General features: G+C 33.9%; 2 long non-coding RNA genes across 3 annotated transcripts; one reads left to right on the top strand and one right to left on the bottom strand.

The window, feature by feature from the left end:
* Positions 1 to 1,972: 1,972 nt before the first annotated feature.
* On the bottom strand, positions 1,973 to 4,248 carry LOC128209384 (uncharacterized). The gene is made up of 3 exons (XR_008256988.1): positions 4,118 to 4,248; positions 2,595 to 2,676; positions 1,973 to 2,364 (listed from the first exon to the last, which is right to left on the bottom strand). It is a non-coding gene; the product is annotated as an uncharacterized LOC128209384 (long non-coding RNA).
* A 3-nt stretch (positions 4,249 to 4,251) lies between these two features.
* LOC128209383 (uncharacterized) lies at positions 4,252 to 18,785 on the top strand. Of its 2 annotated transcripts, none has more exons than XR_008256987.1 (8): positions 4,252 to 4,365; positions 9,341 to 9,413; positions 9,842 to 9,935; positions 11,746 to 11,839; positions 12,052 to 12,148; positions 13,267 to 13,366; positions 14,335 to 14,385; positions 14,626 to 18,785. It is a non-coding gene; the product is annotated as an uncharacterized LOC128209383 (long non-coding RNA). The 2 variants fall into 2 exon arrangements; XR_008256986.1 differs by having other exon boundaries at positions 4,337 to 4,433.
* The last annotated feature ends 1,284 nt before the right edge of the window (positions 18,786 to 20,069 follow it).

The following is a 20,069-nucleotide window of genomic DNA, read 5'->3' as shown; positions in this document are numbered from 1 at the left end:
GGCCAAAATTTCAAATCGACAGGATTTTGTAGAACGATGAAACGCTGTGTGCGCCGTGAGTCTGTTTTGTATGCATTTCTTAGTAATTAGTAATATTTAAGAACTCAAACATGTGTTAAAATGTTGATTTTACTCATTTCATTCATTAAACGAATTGTTTATTAAATTTATTTTAGTTCTTTTAATGAATATCGATATTTCAAGAGAGGCTGTTGTTTACGTGGATTTTATATTTGCTGTTGTTAACGTGAATTCTTCTCATAACATGCTTAATTGATTTAATTAGTAGTTTGAACTACTCTCTCAACTTTGACGATTATGCATTCAACACTGAACTTTTATTCCAAATAATATTTCTTTTATGAAATGAATATATAGCCATCCATTTGTTCGATTTAAATTGTTAAAATTGTAATCCAGGTTGGCCGTCATGGTGATACGTCCAAATTATCCATTGTCCTTCTGTAAGAGATGGAGTCAACCCTTATATGTTTCACCAAATGTTGACAAAAGATGGATAAATTTAATTGATGCAGTGATGAGTACATTCAAATGGAAGACAAGATATACCAGCCCACTCCGTTCCATGTACATCCCCTGGTAAAAGAAAGTCAACAGTTAAGAAATGATTGAACTACGTTTTGATGTATAATAAATCATTAAACTATTGAATAAAGGAAATAGTGATTACAAGTTTTGCTGGTTGGATCCATTGTATTTTTATATGACGTCATTATAAACTACTCATTTCTTTTTCCATGATATAAGAAAAACCCTTTGCGTGAAATGATTCAAAACGTCGCACTCGTAATGTAAAAATTAAACCCTTTTTAGTTATGAATGTAATGGATGCAATAACAATTTCTTTGATATATGTTTGCGTATTACATAAGTTAAGCCATGTCGTTGTTTATATAAATATAATCATATGCCATTGTTGTTTGACATAACTAATTATAAGAATTGTAAATGTGATTTATTATTTGTAAAAGATTTCACAATGTGATGATATTAAAGCAACTGTGCACCAGATGATCAAATTGCAAAAAAAAAAAAAGTTGTCGAAAACTTGAATCAATGTGTACAATGCATTAGCTAGTCGATGTTACCACGTGATATTACCAAGTTAGGTTTATAGCTTAAATATACCACTCGATTGTGTAAGTAAGCCTTCGTAGCACAGTGGATACAACACTAGTTTGCAGTTTTGGCAACACGGGTTCGAACCCGGTCTCCCGCACATTTTTTTTTACATTTTGGTACTTCTTTTACTATTATGATATCAAAGCGTAACACATTCCATTATATAATTGTCCTGAGATTCGTTACAGAATAAAACTTTTTTGGTGCCAATCTGGTGTACAGTCCCTTTAAATATGTTAAAGCTTTTAAAATCCTTAAAATCGTATATATATATTAAGAAAGATTGCCAAATTGTTAGTGATAAGCAAAAGTTATAATAGATATATTACAATCACTAGGATCTTATGATGCATGGTCATTTCAAAGTGTTGGTGATTTTAATATATATTTAAAGTTAACAAAAACAGAGACTAAAATGTTATATACAAAAATGGTTTGCTGAATTTATTAATTCAGCTACAGCCAAAACGTTTGTTTTGTTCACTGAGTGTAAGTTACAACCACTTTTATGGGCTGTTAATAAAGTTAATTTAGGAAAGCATTGACGAGACATAGACTTTCGTCACACACGTCGGTAGATGGCACAAACCTAAACCTATATCTGAATTTGAAAGGAAAAGTCAAGTTTGCCATAAAATAGTAGATGAGTTTCATTTCTTGTTTGAATGTACTTTATTCAGTTATTGAAGAAGACAATACAATACATAAAAACTATTTAAATATACCAAATATAACCCAATTTATTGAACTTTTACAAATACCAATACAACTATTCAAAGGAAACTAGCAATGTTTATCCACAAAACTGTTTAATTTAGAGTCCCTGGTGTACTTATAATGATGTTAGATAACTCATTTAAATGATATTTGTAACCATTGTCACCTCACTATGGTAACATCATACTGTATGTGTACTGTGTTTAATTTGTGTTTCGAAAGTACCTTGTTAGTAAAGATAAGTATACGTGTAATAATGTATATCGTGACCTACGATCGATTGATAGAAATATAATGGTTCGACCTTTACCCCTGACCTTTGTGAAGGTCTATAATAGTCAATATATTATGAGGCAAGACCAAGCCGTGGTTCGTAGCAATTGTCCGATTGGTGTGCGGTGTTGACTAACAAAGACTAGTGCTTTCGAGTTTTTACTGTTTATACGATTCACATATATTACAATGGCTCCAGTTCATTACAGTTGAATCTGATGATTCTACACACTGAAATATAACATAAACAGTATTAAGTAATATGCAACATCACATTTAGTTATAATAAATAAAATGTTAAAGAATAGATTTATCTCATACAATATCGTAAAGTGCATAGTGGCCCGTTTTAACAAACAACTATTGAGATAAATGACATTCAATAGAAAGGTAAAACACATGACACATGACAACAACAACAAAACATACATGACATCTGCAGCTACATACAGTACACTTACAAGTTTATGGAACTGAGTGTTCTCACTGGCAACCTCTGTATCTCTCAGCTCACATCCGTGATAACTATGAAACTGGTTACTTCTGTAAACAAGTGTGCAAACAGTGAAACACATGCAAAGGGTTACTTAAAAAGAGCTGCTATCTTGAAATACTGATAAATAAACAGAATTTACCAAACCTTCCAAAAATACAAAATACACAACCAATACAACATATTGCAATTAAAAGAATAACTCCCTACAATTCATTTAACACATACCAAACATAGAAATGCTCTATGGAAATGACTCCAGATCTCAGTTAAAACCAAAGAAATAAAATGCGCCAAAACCCTGCAGATTGCTATTCTCACAACATCAAATATCAATCAAGGGAAGCAGACAACACAAAATATGAGAAATGCAGCAGACAACACTTTTTAAAGAATGTTGAAATGTTCACAGGGCTACATACACCCCGGCCCTAAGAAATGACGTCTCGTCATTCTTCTACACAACATGTATACAACTCGGAACTACTACTTCAAACAACACTCCACTCATTACTAGTATGTAAATACTGTACTGTAAATAAAGTATTACTACTCCTAAAACTCATAGTAACTACCAGTAACTGTATGACCACGTAATCATACAAGTATATTTTGTAGTATGCATTTGAATAAACTATGAAACTTGATTATCACAACTCGAGCCTTGTGATTCCACTTAAGGTCTCTGGTTGGTGATATTTTCTTCTATGGCGTTAATGCCACTAGGCTGTGGTAAGTTTTTCGGTTTTTACCATATATGGAATATTAAAATAGTCACGTGGTGTGGGCATGCGCGGTGCTACACTACCGTGCATTCGGAACTCCTCGGCCATTTTTTCAAAAACAACCTCGGATGTATATGGACGGTTTACATACTTAAAAAGTGGTACGTTTAAGTCCGCTGCAAAAAGATCGCGTAGTAATCTTATTTAGTAGTTAAAATTTATGACTTAACTCTTGGGAATCGTAATTATGTTTGCAATAATACACTTCACTGGCAATCAATTTAAACTGAGGGCAATGAATACAACTCGTAAACACTACATTTAATTAATGCTTTTATTCAAAAAATACGGACTACTTCAACAGATATACCGGCATACATCCGAGGTTGTTTTTGAAAAAATGGCCGAGGAGTTCCGAATGCACTACCGTGATGCTGACTGTAACAAAAATGGCTGCCTAGAAGAAGGAAATCAAACTCCGCGCAGTGTTACTTCCCTTGCAGTACAGTAATCACTGCCACCACAAGATTTTCATCCAAAATTGGATGAAAACTTTTAATGGCATTTTTTTTAATCATATATATTTATTCTTATATCCTTTCTTAAATAATTACTTTACGCCAGTTGATAGGCATAATATGTTTTATAAAAAAATAACAATTAAAAAAAACATTCGGAAATGTTCGGTCTTTTTTCAAATTGAAAGCCCTACAAAGTCCATATCGTGTTGAAGGATGTACGGAAAAGAAATCTCGGAAATTTTTACCTGATATTGAACTTAGTTTTTGGATGATTTCGTCTTCCGTTGCATTTTTTCCTTTTATGGAATAAAATCGTTTATTTTCTAAACAAATGAAACATGTTGCTGGAATTTCTTTTAAAGGTGTTCCGTCCATTTTGTAAATTGCAATCACGTGCCGTTTTATCTATCATCACGTGATATTTGTGAAGGCAGTGATACTGTACTGCAAGGGAAGTAACACTGCGCGGAGTTTGGAAGGAAATGTGTTGCCGGTAACGAGACTTACGCATACTTGGTTGCATGTTTGTATGAAATCATGAGAAGATAAGTGGTGTTAAATGTGTGTAATTTAAATACTTTGTTCAATTGAGTTTAGCGTCGTAGCCAACGGTGAAAATGGCATCGATCCAATTCCAAAATAATAATTGATGTTTTTTATTTCAATATTTGTTAGTTCTTTTTATGTTTTTACTTTGACTACATATAGGCTAAGGATACAAATCCGTACACTTTTTAAGTGTTTTTTCACACTTATCTTTTTTGTTGTAAGTTAAAATTTCGTATGAAACATCTTTGGTTAATGTGACAACAGATTCCCGTCCTAATATTTTTTTATGTAAAAAAATCGTTCATATTATGGAAAGAAAAACACCATTAAAATTATGCTATGGAGGGCACATATACTGTTTCCTTGCATGGTAATACAATTATAAATCATACCGATGCTATTTTGAATAAACACTACTGTAATGCACCAGTCAATTGTAACCACGGCCCCCCTAGGTCCGGGGGTGTGGGTGGGGTATATACCAGGGATAGCTGGGGAAGTGGGCCGTGTTTTTACCTTTCAGGTGGCCCCACAGTGCCGGGTGAATGAGGTGGTTTTGTCTTCGCTTTAAATATACCTAGGGTCCCTGGCGGACAGGGGCATTTGGCGGGGATCTTACCATCTGTTTGTGCCCGCAGGGCGGGGATTTTAGCTGGGGTTGGCTGGGCTGAAAGTCAAAATCCCCGCTATCCCCCAGAAAGGGAGGGGGGGGGCATGGTTACAATTGACTGGTGCATAAGCCTCACTCAAGTTATTTATTGTTTCAAATGTTTTTTGGAACAATTGCAATTCAAATGTTAAGATTATTTATATTTATAAATATCTTGAAGTTAACATAACCACAAAACCTCAAAAATGCACATGAATCTTCTGAGGTCATTCCCGCGTGTGCTACATTATGATTTTTAAGCGTATTTACATTAAATGGCATTTTATTTTTTTAAAAAGTACTCAACAAACAAGATGAAATTAATGAACTGTATTCATCAAATAATGCACCAGTCAATTGTAACCACGGTTCCCCCAGGTCTTTGGGTATACCGGGGAAAAGGGCCGTGTTTTTACTTTCCAGGTGACCCCGCAGGGCCAGGTGACCGTGGTGGTTTTGTCATAGGGCCATATTAAGCCGAGATTGGGCGTTATTTAGAGTCTCTGGGGTGCGGGGGCATTTGGCCGGGGTTTAAACATCAGTTTGTCCCCGGGCGGGGATTTTACCCGGGGTTGGCTGGACCGAAAGTCAGACCTGGGGGGGGGTGGCTGGTTACAATTAGTAGGTGATCAGTATTTGTGCCCTGTTTGGAAATATACCACGTATGGTCAACCAGTAATGTCATAATTATTCTTTAAGCTGCCCTGCTATAACTCCTGTTTGAATTCTTTTCATCTCAGTAAGTTATTGTGGGGCTATTAGAACAGGTTATATGAAAGTTGACGTCACGGTATGTGAATTTCATCACCAACATCAGAATCTTCTATTTAGAAGTAAGAGCCACATTGTTGGTTGCTTGTCATGTAATGGGACAAAATAAAATTTATCATGAGGAAATAGTTGTCAAACATTTAAAATGCTCCAAAAAACTGATGTTTACAACCATGTACACAGGAGTTAAGAAATGAAAAAGACATGTTTGTGAATTGTCACAGTAAATAAATACTGCCGGTAGATATCTATAACTGTCTCCGATGCCCAGTTGTAAAGTTGTCCGCCTAAGGAGTTGGAGGTCAGGGTTCAAACTCCCAAGCCACTTCTTACTGAAATACTTTAAAAGTTGGTACAAGTACATGTAGCTCCCTTGTCTGGTGCCTGGCAGTGTAGTGCTTGAAAAAGTAGTGTATTCAGTACTGGTTTAGTCTAGGTAAGTTGCACCCTGTGTATCAGTGCTTCACACCTAGCCCGTGAAGGAACTAAGGGGTCTCTTTGTAAAAGAGCTAGGGTATTGCACCTGGACTCTTGTTTACCACATCTGCCTTTTGCTACATCTTTTTCTATTTTTTTCTATTTTATAAGGCGGTGTCTCAAGGTGTTCATGTTAAATAAAGCATTCAGGGTTGTTTATCTTCCAAGTCTAATTTCAACATGTAAACATGACGGTATTTTTCATGGTCTCTGCACAATTGCCTTCGAATATGACAATTCTGTCTCATGGAAGTGGCATGCAATGCACCAGTTATTGGTTTCCCCCCCAGACCTGGGAATTTGTTGTTACAATTGACTGGTGCAATTTAACTTGTGTGATCATCTTTTTCAAAAATTTAATATTGTCACTCTTCAGACAGTTTGAGGGACGAATTTCTCATAGTATACTATACATGACAAACAGAATACTTGAAAAAAATGTCTGTTTTTCAGCCTGTCTGTGAATTTGTTAAAATTCACAGCCGAAAAATGACAGGCGTGAGCCTTGCATACGAGAAAGGCTAAATACCCTCTAGGGTTATAACATTGAAAAGTCAAAAGATAGTAATAGTAATCTTTTCTTTTTTAAAAAAAATGTCCACACACACTTCAAACATGAATAATATTGATATCAAGTCATAGGGTACCTATATATTGCTTTTAGTGAAACAATGTTTATACTCCTTTTCACTAGCTAACGACCAAACTAGTTTGTTCAAACAGTTGGAGAAATCCATCAAAACAGACACATATTTAGTAAACAAAAACACTATTTTATACACCTAAATCACACATTTTGGTGTCAGTGGTATTCATTATATGACAGTACTGTTTTATTAACAGCGTTGATACAAATCCAATACCTTAAAGAATTAAGTACTCTTACTGGAGCATGATTTAGATATGAAACTATTAATCTTTTAAAGGGACACCGCATAATACAATTGCACACAATTAAAAATATTGTCTAGAATTTACATAACTTTTATATATTGTTGTGAAAAAAAAAATGAATTACAGATCAATACATACCCTGCTGTAAAAGTCAATAAAGTGGTCCAGTGAACTCATGGTTCCAATACCCAATTATGGGAACTATTATTGCTTTGTCTTTGGGTACAATTAGGTTTGGTGTTTCTATACAGTGTCAGCAGGTGCTCTAAAATGGCAGCCAAAGGAATGCTTTTCATCTATATAATTTGCATATATTATATATATAAATATCACAGATTTGGTTAGTATACTGAAAGGCTAGTCACGACATAGACACAGTGAAGGTCAACTCTGCTGAAAGTCACAGCAAATAGTTGTAGCCCGGAATTATAGCTATTCTGGTTTACCCAACCTAATCCTCCGGTACAAACAAAATTAAACCGTTGTAATATATACACGTTACTTTGGAAACAATAGAGTCATTGGACTGTTACATGCATTTCAATAGCTTGAAATTCACCTTTTATTTGTACCGGCATGGGAAAACTCAGTTATGTTAATTCCGGGCTATATGTATTGCTACAATGCTTTAAAGTTGAGTTTAAGATATGAAATGATCACATGACTTGCAAGGTCATATCATTCCATGCTTTTTTAACTGGGAACCCATTATGTGCTATTTCTAAACAGGTAAACTGTGCTTATGTCAGTGATGTGACATAATTGTTGGGTTTATCTTCATTATAAATGATCTGCCTCATGGTAGCTCACAAGGAAATTTCTATGCTGTTTTTGAGAAGTTACTGGGTTTTTTGACCATCTGATGTCTGGACAATTATCGAATAGAATGTGTAACGCTTTGATATAAAAAAAAATGTGTCGGAGACTGGGTTCAAACCCGCGTGGCCAAATTTGAAACCCAGCATCTTACTTTTCTTACGTGAGAAAGCCCCTTGAAAGCCAAAGTTTAAGCCACTTTCACTGATACTCAGTACCTTGATAGTTTGTAAATTGACTTAAAGCTGCACTCTCACAGATTGAACGTTTTGACAACTTTTCTATTTTTGTCTTGGAACGAGCAGTTTTTGGCGTAAATATCAGAAAACCAGTAATAAAAGACTGATGACAAAAGATCAGATGGCAGATTTTCATATTTCCTCTCCAAAATTGATGTTTATGCATTTTTTTAAATCGTCTAAGCCATAAAACATTAAATTTGGAATGGAAATATGAAAATCTGCGATGTGACATTTTGCCAACGGTCTTTCATCACTGGTTTGCAGATATTGACACAAAAGTTTGCTAATTCCAAGACAAATAATAAAAAAGTTGTAAAAACGGTAAATTTGTGAGAGTGCAGCTTTAAGTTGTAATATTTTTGAATTTGTAACTCCAGTCCACGGACATTGAATGATGATTGTTAAAAAGTTTCTGATTTTATTCCCCCGCAACAGAGTGGGGAGAGGATTATAGGAATGCATTTCGTCTGTCTGTCCATAACATTTCGTGTCCGGGCTTTAACTTACTTATGCATTAATGGATTACCATTTTCCTTGGTACAAATGTTGTCCTTATTGAGACGATGTGCAGTGAACTTGATCCGGGTCCATATTTCAAATGCATTGATGGGTACCATATAACTTTTTACAAATGTTGTCATTGAGATGATGTGGAGTGACCTTGACCCAGGTCCAAACCTCAATGTTCAAGGTCACATCTGACATTTAAAGGCCATAGTACACATGCTCGTGTCTGGAGTATAACTTGCAGGAATGGATTACCATATTACCTGGTAGAAATGTGTCCTCATTGGGATGATTTGCAGTGACCTTGACCTGTGTCCATAACTCAATGGTCAAGGTCACATCTAACATTTAAAGGTCCTACACTTAGTACACACAATATGAATAACAAATATCGTTATGTTCAGATATCCGAGAATGTTATTTGCAGGGGATATAGCTGTCCTTTGGATTGCCTTGTTGTACATTCAGGCACTGATTTAATTGTGTCTTTGAACAGATCTTGAAATGATGCCCCACCCCAATTTAATATTATAGTTGTAAAATTTTGTTTTGAATTGTTACAGGCCCATTGTCCGCATTTCCAGAATGGTGAAAGCCAAAGTATGTTCAGGATGGAACATCACAGGAAAGATCCAGGTATATGCTCACAAAGGCAAGGTTGATTTTTACAGAAGATTACATTTGGAGCCAATTATCAATATGAGTTCTTTTCAATTGATTATTTACTTGTTTAGGTACTTACTTTTGTGTTAAGGCAATGACTTATTTGCATCTATGATAACAATAAATATTTGACATGGAAAGCCAAAATATTGAAAGCAATTCAATGGTATAGTTTCAAAACTATTTTATCCCATCAAGCCTTAAGTGAAAATGAATGGACACTGCAATTTTGTGAAGAATATGAGTTTCAAAATGACTTTCAAAATACAAACAATTTTTCTATGGTCATATAAATATTATTTATTTTCTCTTAATTGTGCTGAAATTGGCCCGTTTCAAGCCATGTTTCATGTAGTTAGTGATAACAATGATTAATAGACATGTATCATTCCTGTATACAGTGCATCAGAAGGGACAGTACACACCATCTTTCATTCCCACCATTCTTTGTGAAGAGGAATCCAAATGTTCTTTGGCCTGATCGAGTTCTTATGGGTAAGTTAAAGTAAAACCAATTTATCTCACTGATTTCTGAGGTGTATTTTTTATGCCCCCGAGAGTGAAAAAAATTAAAATCGCACTGTCCTTTCCTGTGTCTAGCTCAACTTCTCGTTTACAGTTATGTTCAAAGCTATCTGAAAGTGAGATTTCTATATTTGATTTGACAAAATCAAAGATGGTTGCTAACTTTATTGAATCACTCCTATGCATTTATATTCCTTGATGAGCATTGTCTCTTGTGAGGATAGTAACTGGCTTACTGCTATCCTAAGAATGCTTATCATTTATGTAAAGTACTTGTATGTTTTTCTCTTAAGTTTGCTTGTAAACTTTTGAAAAAAAATCTGCATGATAAACTAGGCACACTCTTTCTCCCGAATAAGATTTATCACAATTGGTACAATTGTTTTTATATACCAAATGTATGAAAAAATGTTTAAATCTATGGTTTTCATGTATAAAGTACCAAGTTTAATTAACAGAAAGGTGCAGAAATCACAGTATTTCAATGAGACCATAGTAGATCACAGTTAATCTTTAGCACTCACCATAAATGCATTATTTAGAAAGAAGATAAAGATTTATCACTTAGACTTTATTTTTGTTTATACATGCGTTTGTATTGATTTTGAATAAGAGTGTTACTTTAAACATTAAAATATATAGTAGTAACAGAATTAATCTCCATAGAATTTGAACTTAAATGGCTTGCATTAATTCAATCTTTCTTTTTTCATTTTTTGATGAATTGATCAGATTGTTGGATCAAAGAAGACAAAAATAAAAACCTAAAATTCTGATACAAACAATAATTGCACTCAGATATAGTGCAAATCAACTGTTATTGACTGACCAACATATTTGCAAAATAGTACTGGTATATTGCCCTCAGTATACGATCAATGTATACAAGAGGATGTTTTCCGATGGGATTTAGATGCATTTGTAAAAACGTGGGAAATACAAGGGATTATGAATGAGATTCATACCACACAAAATTGAAAATGGTTTTACAGTAGGTGAAAATTATAACCTGTCAAAGCTGATAATATATTTGATTATTACTGGTAGCAAAAATGTTACAAGTAAACCACATGTATCTATTTAACAGCTAGAGTAGATGTGTCAAGCTAATTCAAATATTTTGTAATGATGTGTAATGTGCACTTAATTTTATTTTAAACTTTGTTGCATAAAGAAGAAAAGGAAAAAAAAGTTAATGACTGTTCTCAGCTTAAAGTCAAGAAGAGGTACTAGTATATAACACTGGCTGATCTTTAGGGGATGGGGTATAACTGGAGTTGCTTGAAATATAGCATATATTTTATCATTCTCGTACACTAGTGATAATGCAATGTTTAACATTGTCTTAGATTTATAATTATCAATCCTCTGATGAAAAAGAAGGTATTTCATTAAACAACAGTTAAGTACTTTGTATTTTTTCACAAGCAACAAGAAAAATCCCACCTGTTGTCTGATTGACAGAGTATTTTTATTCCATACATTTGTTTATTTCATTAATTGACAATGAGACTCTAACCAATGTGTCCAAATATTGCCAAATTAACTTTGTCTGCTTACAAACTTGAGGATTTCTTATCAAATCCTTAAGTTTCAGGTTGCCTTGTTTATGTGCTTTATATGGATAAATATATGTTGGAAGATCTTTAAAGATAAACCTAATGTTTATCATAAAACTATGGTATTATATCTGGTCCAAATAGTGAGATAAAAAAAGAGTGTATAAACCAATGTTTTATATGAATGCATATTCTATCTGACAAGTATTGTTTCTCTGCAGGTGCCTTGAGCCATCCTAGGAGGCATCCCAAGTAACAACATTAAGAACGTATAAATGTTTGAACTGTGCAGACTTCTTGTTGTGAGAAAAAAAGGTACACATACATGTAATGACTTACAAATATTTTTCAATTAGAATTGTGATTATCATTTTTGTCCTTTGAAGAGAACCTTTCATCAAAAGTAATAGAAGAACATTGGATAGTATACTGTCATAACTGCATATAATAATAACTGAAGTTAATATTAATTCATTCCACCTTCTGCCAAGTGGCTATGATGTGCTAAGCAGACTAAAAAATTTCAGCCTGCAGCCAATGAGATAGAAATGGAGAGAAGGGCAATAGCAGCTTGCACACGTCAAGGATCTGCAGCGCATGAAACCCCTTAAACTGAAGATGATGGTGGGTCCCTGATGCAATGTAAATTATATGGAATGTTTTGTATATAACCAGTTATTCAATCATCATCAGTGCTGTACACAGAGTATTAAGTATATAACATTTCGATTTCTGTATCTTTCTTTTTCTGATTTATATGAACCCGAGCCGATTTCATTGAAGTAGAAGTTACTTATAATTGCAACCTCCTTAAATGTATCGTATATTAGTTTAAAAACAAAAGTACAGGTCACAGCCTTTTCCCACATGCCTGAAAAATGTGTTGTTTACCAAATGATATGCATTGCGTGATTCTGGGCCTTGCAAAAGAATTACCGGTACTACAAATGAAATAATCATGTTTTTTCTATGTATATAAATTTCTTCCAAACTTCTTTCTTTTAAAGGATTGTCATAGGCACACAATTTTTTGAATGATTTATGTCCCATTACTTTTCTCATGTTTTCAATGCAACTACATACTTCAACCCTACATAATTTGACTACATTCATTGTAAGAAAGAACACTGGATTAAAAATTCAAAATGTATGAACACTACTTTCTTAATTTCTTTTTCATAAAGAACATGAAGAATCTGTGGTAGGAAAACAAGTAGTATTATAAACTTGTTGTAATGTTGATATGATAATTCTGTATGTCATTTCATTGATGTGTTCAATCATTTACTTACAAAAGGAAATTTATTTTTATTCAAAATGCCTTATACATGGCGCCGCTTGTAAACATGTATCTTGAACAAAAATGTGCGATGCACCTTTTGCATTGATATTGGGTGTGCTCCAAACAAGAACTGAAACAGGAATGTAGGGCATAGTTTTATTTTATTACATGGCATATGTGTTCAGTACATAATCTAGTCAAAATCTGATTACAATTTTTGTAATACAGTTAACTTCAGAAAGAACAAATATTATGTGCCCATTTTTCATGATGAATTCTACAAATGTGCAGATTAATGAAATTTGGACAGTCTCTAATATATATGCTTATTTATAGTATTTGTTTTTGCTGTCATGCTTATACTTTAAAAGCAATGAAATTATGTTTTTTTTTAAAATCATTAATGGGAAAAAACATAAATATACAAGAAGAATTAATTTCAATTAATTTTCTGAATCAGTTCCTGAAGCCTAGAGATGTCAGCACTCGCAGTCAGCCGCTTTATCATCCATTGCTCCATTAACCTCATCCACCTGGTCAACACAATTCAAACATACCAGGTAATGGTAAATTTAGAAATGGGCTGAATTGACCATTTGAACATGTTGCGTCATTTAATTTGAATAACAAACGTTACAGCAATTAAACCCAAAGAATAATATGTTTATTAACTGGATATTTAATTCCTAACAAGTTTAACATGTTAAACAACCATGAGCTTGTGCAATACATTAAATGTTGACTGAACATTACAAATCATATAATTTAATTATTCAACTAATGGACTGGTTTATTGTTTAGTCATTTAGTCTTATGCGATGGTAGTGTGTACGTAGTATGTGCCTCCGTGCGTCTGTAAACAATTCCTCTTTAACATGATACAGCCTTCAGTTTTGATTGTATCTTGATGAAACTTGTACAGTATTTACATATCCATAAGAGCTCAGTTCCTTTTGAAAACCAGCCAGATCCGCCCATGCATGCCTAGATTATGGGCCTTGATAGTATAAAAAATCAGTGTGTCAGTAAGCAGTTGCTCGTTAACATGATACAGCCTTCAGTTTTGATTGTATCTCGATGGAACTTGAACAGTATCTACATATCCATAAGAGCTTGGTTCCTTTTGAAAACCAGCCAGATCCGCCCATGCATGCCTAGATTATGGGCCTTGATAGTAAAAAAATCAGTGTGTCAGTAAGCAGTTGCTGGTTAACAAGATACAGTCTTCAGTTTTGATTGTATCTTGATGAAACTTGTACAGTATTTTGATATCCATTAGAGCTTGGTTCCTTTCAAAAAACCTTGAAATGATAAGATTATGGGCCTTTATGAAAAAATGAGTATTCAGAATCCATAAGGGGTTGGTTCTTTTCGAAAACAGTGATGTTGACCACACAAACCCAGCCAGTAGAACATAGGCCTCTAGTTTATTATAAGTGCATGTTTGTCTTCATAGCATCATTATATATTTCTTTATTACATGAAGCTAATTTGTATGTGAAGCTTTGATTTTATGCACTCTTTTCAGATACAGACTCAGTTAAAACAGATATGGGTGCAAGTCATGACACTTTTACAGGTAATGTTTATTAGACATTCAGTATTTATATATATATATATATATATTTAAAAAAGATGTCAATTGTAAAAGGATAGTATAATGTAAATGGATTAGATGCAATGAAGATGACAGAAGTCAAAATCATCTTTATAATAATTTGATATTATTTGTACTATTATTTAATTGCCATAATGATGAAATACATAAAACTGAAAATGGAAATAATTTCTATGAAGGTCTTCTTTCTATTTCCAATAGATTAAAGATGTCCGAGATTCACGATGAATGCTGTTTGAAGAAGAATGAACAGAATCACATTTTAATTTAATCTCACTGCCAATGTGGACTTAAAGAGGACGGGCTCTGTTATGACAACTGTATTTTTAAGTAACAGAGATAAGGGTGTTATTGGAATCATTTCAATAAAATATGGGAGTACCGGTACATACCAGTTTGATATCTTGATTAGACTGGGACTTAAACTTAAACAAAAACGATAGATATTGGACCTCTCTAATACACATTATAAACATCTCATGTCTTAAGTCAATAACAAAGCTGTAATAAGGCGATATTTAGTGTAATTAACACTTAGGGCTATTCTCCTAAAACATATAACCACCGGGTTTGGCAGATTTTTAATAATATATGGTTGGGCTTTTTTGCTAATTTGCACCCCAAAAGGCACATTTGCTTTTGTATGGGGTTGGCATAAAAACTTAATAAATGCCTCCCCTCCAGTGGTTATATTTTTAAATGGACAAAATATCAAACTGGTATGTACCTTATCAACATTTTTAGCTGGACTATTTGAATAATAAGGAGGGTTATACCACTCGCCTCAGCATCTGCTTTGGCTTTAGCGTCCGGTTAAAGTTTAAGACCAAGTTGGGATTTTCACTCATAGGGATTTTCACTCATAACTGCAAAACCCTTCATTAAAGTCACTTAATACTCCATACAGTTGTTCAGGGTCATTACATAATGAGGTTAATACTTCAATAGCCTTCATTCAATGGACTTAATACCTTGCACAATTAATGATGAACATCTTACAATAAGGTGACATAACTCCATTTTAACTAAATACAAATTATTGCCCTTTTTTCATTTTTATTTCTTATGTCAGGCACATTTATATATTCTTAACAGGGTTTTTGAAAGCTAATTGTTTGGGCGGGCTGGTGGAAGGGTCTTCAAAGTCACCTTATGTGTAAAATAATTTTAGCTAGGTTTGACATATAGTGACCAAACTTCGTATGTAGGAAGCCTTTATGAAGACCTTTCATGAGATTGCGTTTTAGGCTTCTGGGATCAATATAAAGGTCAAAGTTATTATTAAAAGCAAAAGAACTGGTATTGATTAACTTAAAGGTCGACATATTGTGACCAAACTTGGTTTATATGAAAGTTCATACAGACTTTTTATGCCCCCGAAGGTGGGCATATTAAAATTGCACCGTCCGTCCGTCCGGCTCTGTAACTTTCCCTTGTATGGACAGATTTTAAAATAACTTGCCAAATGTGTTCCACATACCAAGACGACGTGTGGCGTGCAAGACCCGTGTCCCTACCTCAAAGGTCAAGGTCACACTTAGTGTTTATTCACAATGGAGTGCTGCATATAAGGACATAGAGTATAGGTTGTCGTGTCCGGGCTGTAACTTTCTCTTGTATGGACAGATTTTAAAATAACTTGCCACATGTGTACCACATACCAAGACGACGTGTCGCGTGCAAAACCCGTGTCCCTACCTCAAAGGACAAGGTCACACTTAGTGTTTATTCACCATAGAGTGCTGCATATAAGCATAGAGTATAGGTTGTCGTGTCCGGGCTGTAACTTTCCCTTGTATGGACAGATTTTAAAATAACTTGCCACATGTGTACCACATACCAAGACGACGTGTCGCGTGCAAAACCCGTGTCCCTACCTCAAAGGACAAGGTCACACTTAGTGTTTATTCACCATAGAGTGCTGCATATAAGCATAGAGTATAGGTTGTCGTGTCCGGGCTGTAACTTTCCCTTGTATGGACAGATTTTAAAATAACTTGCCACATGTGTACCACATACCAAGACGACGTGTCGCGTGCAAGACCCGTGTCCCTACCTCAAAGGTCAAGGTCACACTTAGTGTTTATTCACAATGGAGTGCTGCATATAAGGACATAGAGTATAGGTTGTCGTGTCCGGGCTGTTACTTTCTCTTGTATGGACAGATTTTAAAATAACTTGCCACACGTGTTCTACATACCAAGACGATGTGTCGCGTGCAAGACCCGTGTCCCTACCTCAAAGGTCAAGGTCACACTTAGTGTTTATTTACAATGGAGTGCTGCATACAAGGACATAGGGTATAGGTTGTCGTGTCCGGACTGTAACTTTCCCTTGTAAAGACAGATTTTAAAATAACTTGCTACATGTGTTCCACATACGAAGACGACGTGTCCTGTGCAAGACCCATGTCCCTACCTCTAAGGTGAAAGATACACTAAGTGTTTATTCACAAGGGAATTCTGAATATAAGGACATAACAGTGTAGGTTGTCAAGTATGGGTGGTATTTTTTTATGTTCAGAGGAAATTTAAAATAACTTGCCATATGTATTTGACACATAAAGGCAAGATCAACTTTTCATGTACTGGCCTTGTTCGTAGGTCAATGTCACATTTGGGGGCATTCGTCACATACTGTGACAGCTCTTGTTTATTGTGTTTTGGGTTATGATCTAGGTCAAAGTCAGTATTGCTGAAAAGTACAATTATAGTTGGTACTGAATAAGTAAGGGGTGACAATGTGTGACCAAACTTGGTATATATGACAAGTTAATGGAGAGCTTTCATTCGAATGCCTTGGGCCCCTTAGGGTCAATGTCACTGTTACTAAAAAAATATTACTTTTTGGTACTGAATACCATAAGTTATGGTTGATATACTGTGACCAAACTTGATATATAGGAAGAGTTTATTGAGAACTTTCATGAGATTGTGTTTTGGGCGCATAGGATCTAGGTCACTGTTATAAAAATAGAAGACAGCAGTTGAAACTGAACTTCTTCTGCCAATCCTTAACAAAACAATTATTGTCACATCACGATTCTTGTTTACTTTTTAAATTGATTTTTCTATTGCTTTTGACAAGCACATATTACATCATAATGTAAGAAGATACATTGTTAAAAAAAAAACAGAAAATGTTAATTTGAATAAGAGTGTCACTTCTTTTAAATTTGTAGCTGTTTACTTACCATGAATTTATCTTTAAATACAACTTGTACTTTTTATGTGTAGGGTACGAGTTGGACCATATTGAGAGATTGTTTTAATTAGCATATGCTAAAACATACTGTGACTGTTGTTGCTGCCTTTTAATTTTATGAAAAGTATTGCTTTATTATTTTTTTAAATTCCATATTCTTAAGCTCCTAATTCTTGTCAGGTAATTTTTAAATCAAATTAATTGTTAAAGTGACACTCTTATTCAAAATCAATGCATACATATGTATAACAAACATATGTTTTGAGTGATAAACCTTTAACTACTTACTAAATAATGCATTGATGGAACATATTTATTACTGGTAGCAAGTTTGTAACCCTGTATTTAATAACAGAAAACGCAAAAATATTTAATGATTGATGAATGCTAAAAGATTTACTGTGATCTACTTTAATAGTCTCATAAGGTAGATACACCATGTTTTATGCACATTTCTTTCAAATCAAAATCGGTATCCTTCATGAGAACCATTGCTTTCAACATTCATTTATTCTTTTCACAATATTAAAACAATAGTATTAGTAGTGGTAAACCTTTTTGGGAGTAAGAGTGCATCTTTAAAAAATGTGTTTAATGTGGATATATTATGATCTATGTGTCTTTGCACGTATGCACTTGCTAGTATTGCCTAAGAATTTGACCTCTGATATTTTATGTAGTAGTTAGATGATATGAAGTAAATTCTGTCAGAGTTAGTGGAACTAATGATCCATTCTTAATCATTGAAATGTACTAACAAGGCATCTCACAGTCTTATGTCTTTGTATGCCTTTGAGGTTATGTCTCCACAAATCTTTATCATGGCCTGACAGTCTGCTTTCTTTAATTTGTGTCTTTGTATTAAAAATATGTATTATTTTTAATACATATTTTATTTATAGTACTGCATTTATCTCCTATCGATTTTCATGTTTTATGTAACTTGAAACTTTCATTAAGTTGTAAAAACATTAAATCTGTGAGAGTGTAGCTTTAAGAGAAACATTAGTGATTTTAGCATCAAACTTGTTTTATATGTTCTTTTTAAGTTCTAGGTTATTCTGTAATCATTAACCATCATTGTGCCATAGATAGACCTGTGAAAAATTATTATAATGTACTATGTTATATTATTGAATAAAATACTGAACATGTTACGGTATGTTTGAATTTGGCTGATCATTGAGTAGTTGAGGGATTTTTATAGTCATATTTAGATTCCCACTGAACCTGAAAAGGTATACCATGAGGTTTTTTCATATCTACATTGTATATAACAGCGAGTGCTTTCCAATGCTTTAAAAAGATATTTCCATGAAATAAAACAGATATCTGATCATCTCAAACAGTGCACATATAAAAGATAATTTTTCGAAAATTTTCCTGTTCTCGCATTATATTGAACTTTAGTATGTACAGGGCTGGGACACAATATCATCGGTGCAATATCCTTAATAAAATCACTTTCATATAGAATGTACATTAAGTCATTTTATAGCCATCTTTTTGTGGATATAGTAAAAGAAAAATGTTTATTTCAATATCATGTTGCATGATGTTTCACCTTGTGAAAGAAGTGAATTTTGAGAATATCATTTGAATATGATATTTCATTGTTTGAGAAAGTGACAATATCAAAAAAATATTTCCATTTTTATGAAATTCAATCCCCTCAGTGACAATTAAACAGTGCAGTGATACCTATTAATTGGTGACACACTTTATTGAAAGAAGAAGAGAGGTAAGCACAGAGCTTAAACACAATGTCGATGACATAATTTCTGAAATGACACTACAGTTTCTGCATACGAATTGCTGCCTTTATATATAAAAGTGATTAAATGGCATTCAACTTAAACCCCCGTTTCAATGTAAGAAAACAATATTGTACCTATGGCTACATGAATTTGGCAGTCGAACGTTTTTACTTATAGGTACAAATTTGACTGACAAATAACAATTTGCAAATCATAGACTAATAGAATATTTTATTTAAAAAATAAGGTAATGTAATGTAACTTTGTGAAAAGTTGTGTATACAGAACCTCATTTTATAATTCTGTCGGCCAATTCATCATGCGAGTACGCTGAGGGTCGATCTAACGTGGAATTATACTTTGTATAATCTTTGCTTGACCGACCACAGCCTTTTTCATTGAAATATCCAGCAGAACAGAATAAAACAGATTTTCATGATCTTTTTTGACACCGAAAAATACAGAGAATTTCCGGTAAATGTGTATAACCCGGTTCCCGGTAGCAGTTGTTACTCCAAGAGAAAGTGGCATTCATGGTAAAACTCATTGCACTTTTTTTCTGCAAAATCCATAACGGCGGATTTTCTAGCGTCCAAATGACCTTTCTGTCGGCATTGGATTATCATATCTATTAAGACCTGGCAGTTTGTCCAAATCAAGGTGTAAAATAGTGAACAATATTAC

The sequence above is a fragment of the Mya arenaria genome, chromosome 11 (genome assembly GCF_026914265.1).
Source record: "Mya arenaria isolate MELC-2E11 chromosome 11, ASM2691426v1".
In the NCBI taxonomy this organism is placed as follows: domain Eukaryota; kingdom Metazoa; phylum Mollusca; class Bivalvia; order Myida; family Myidae; genus Mya; species Mya arenaria.
This window is presented reverse-complemented; position numbering and strand designations above follow the sequence as displayed.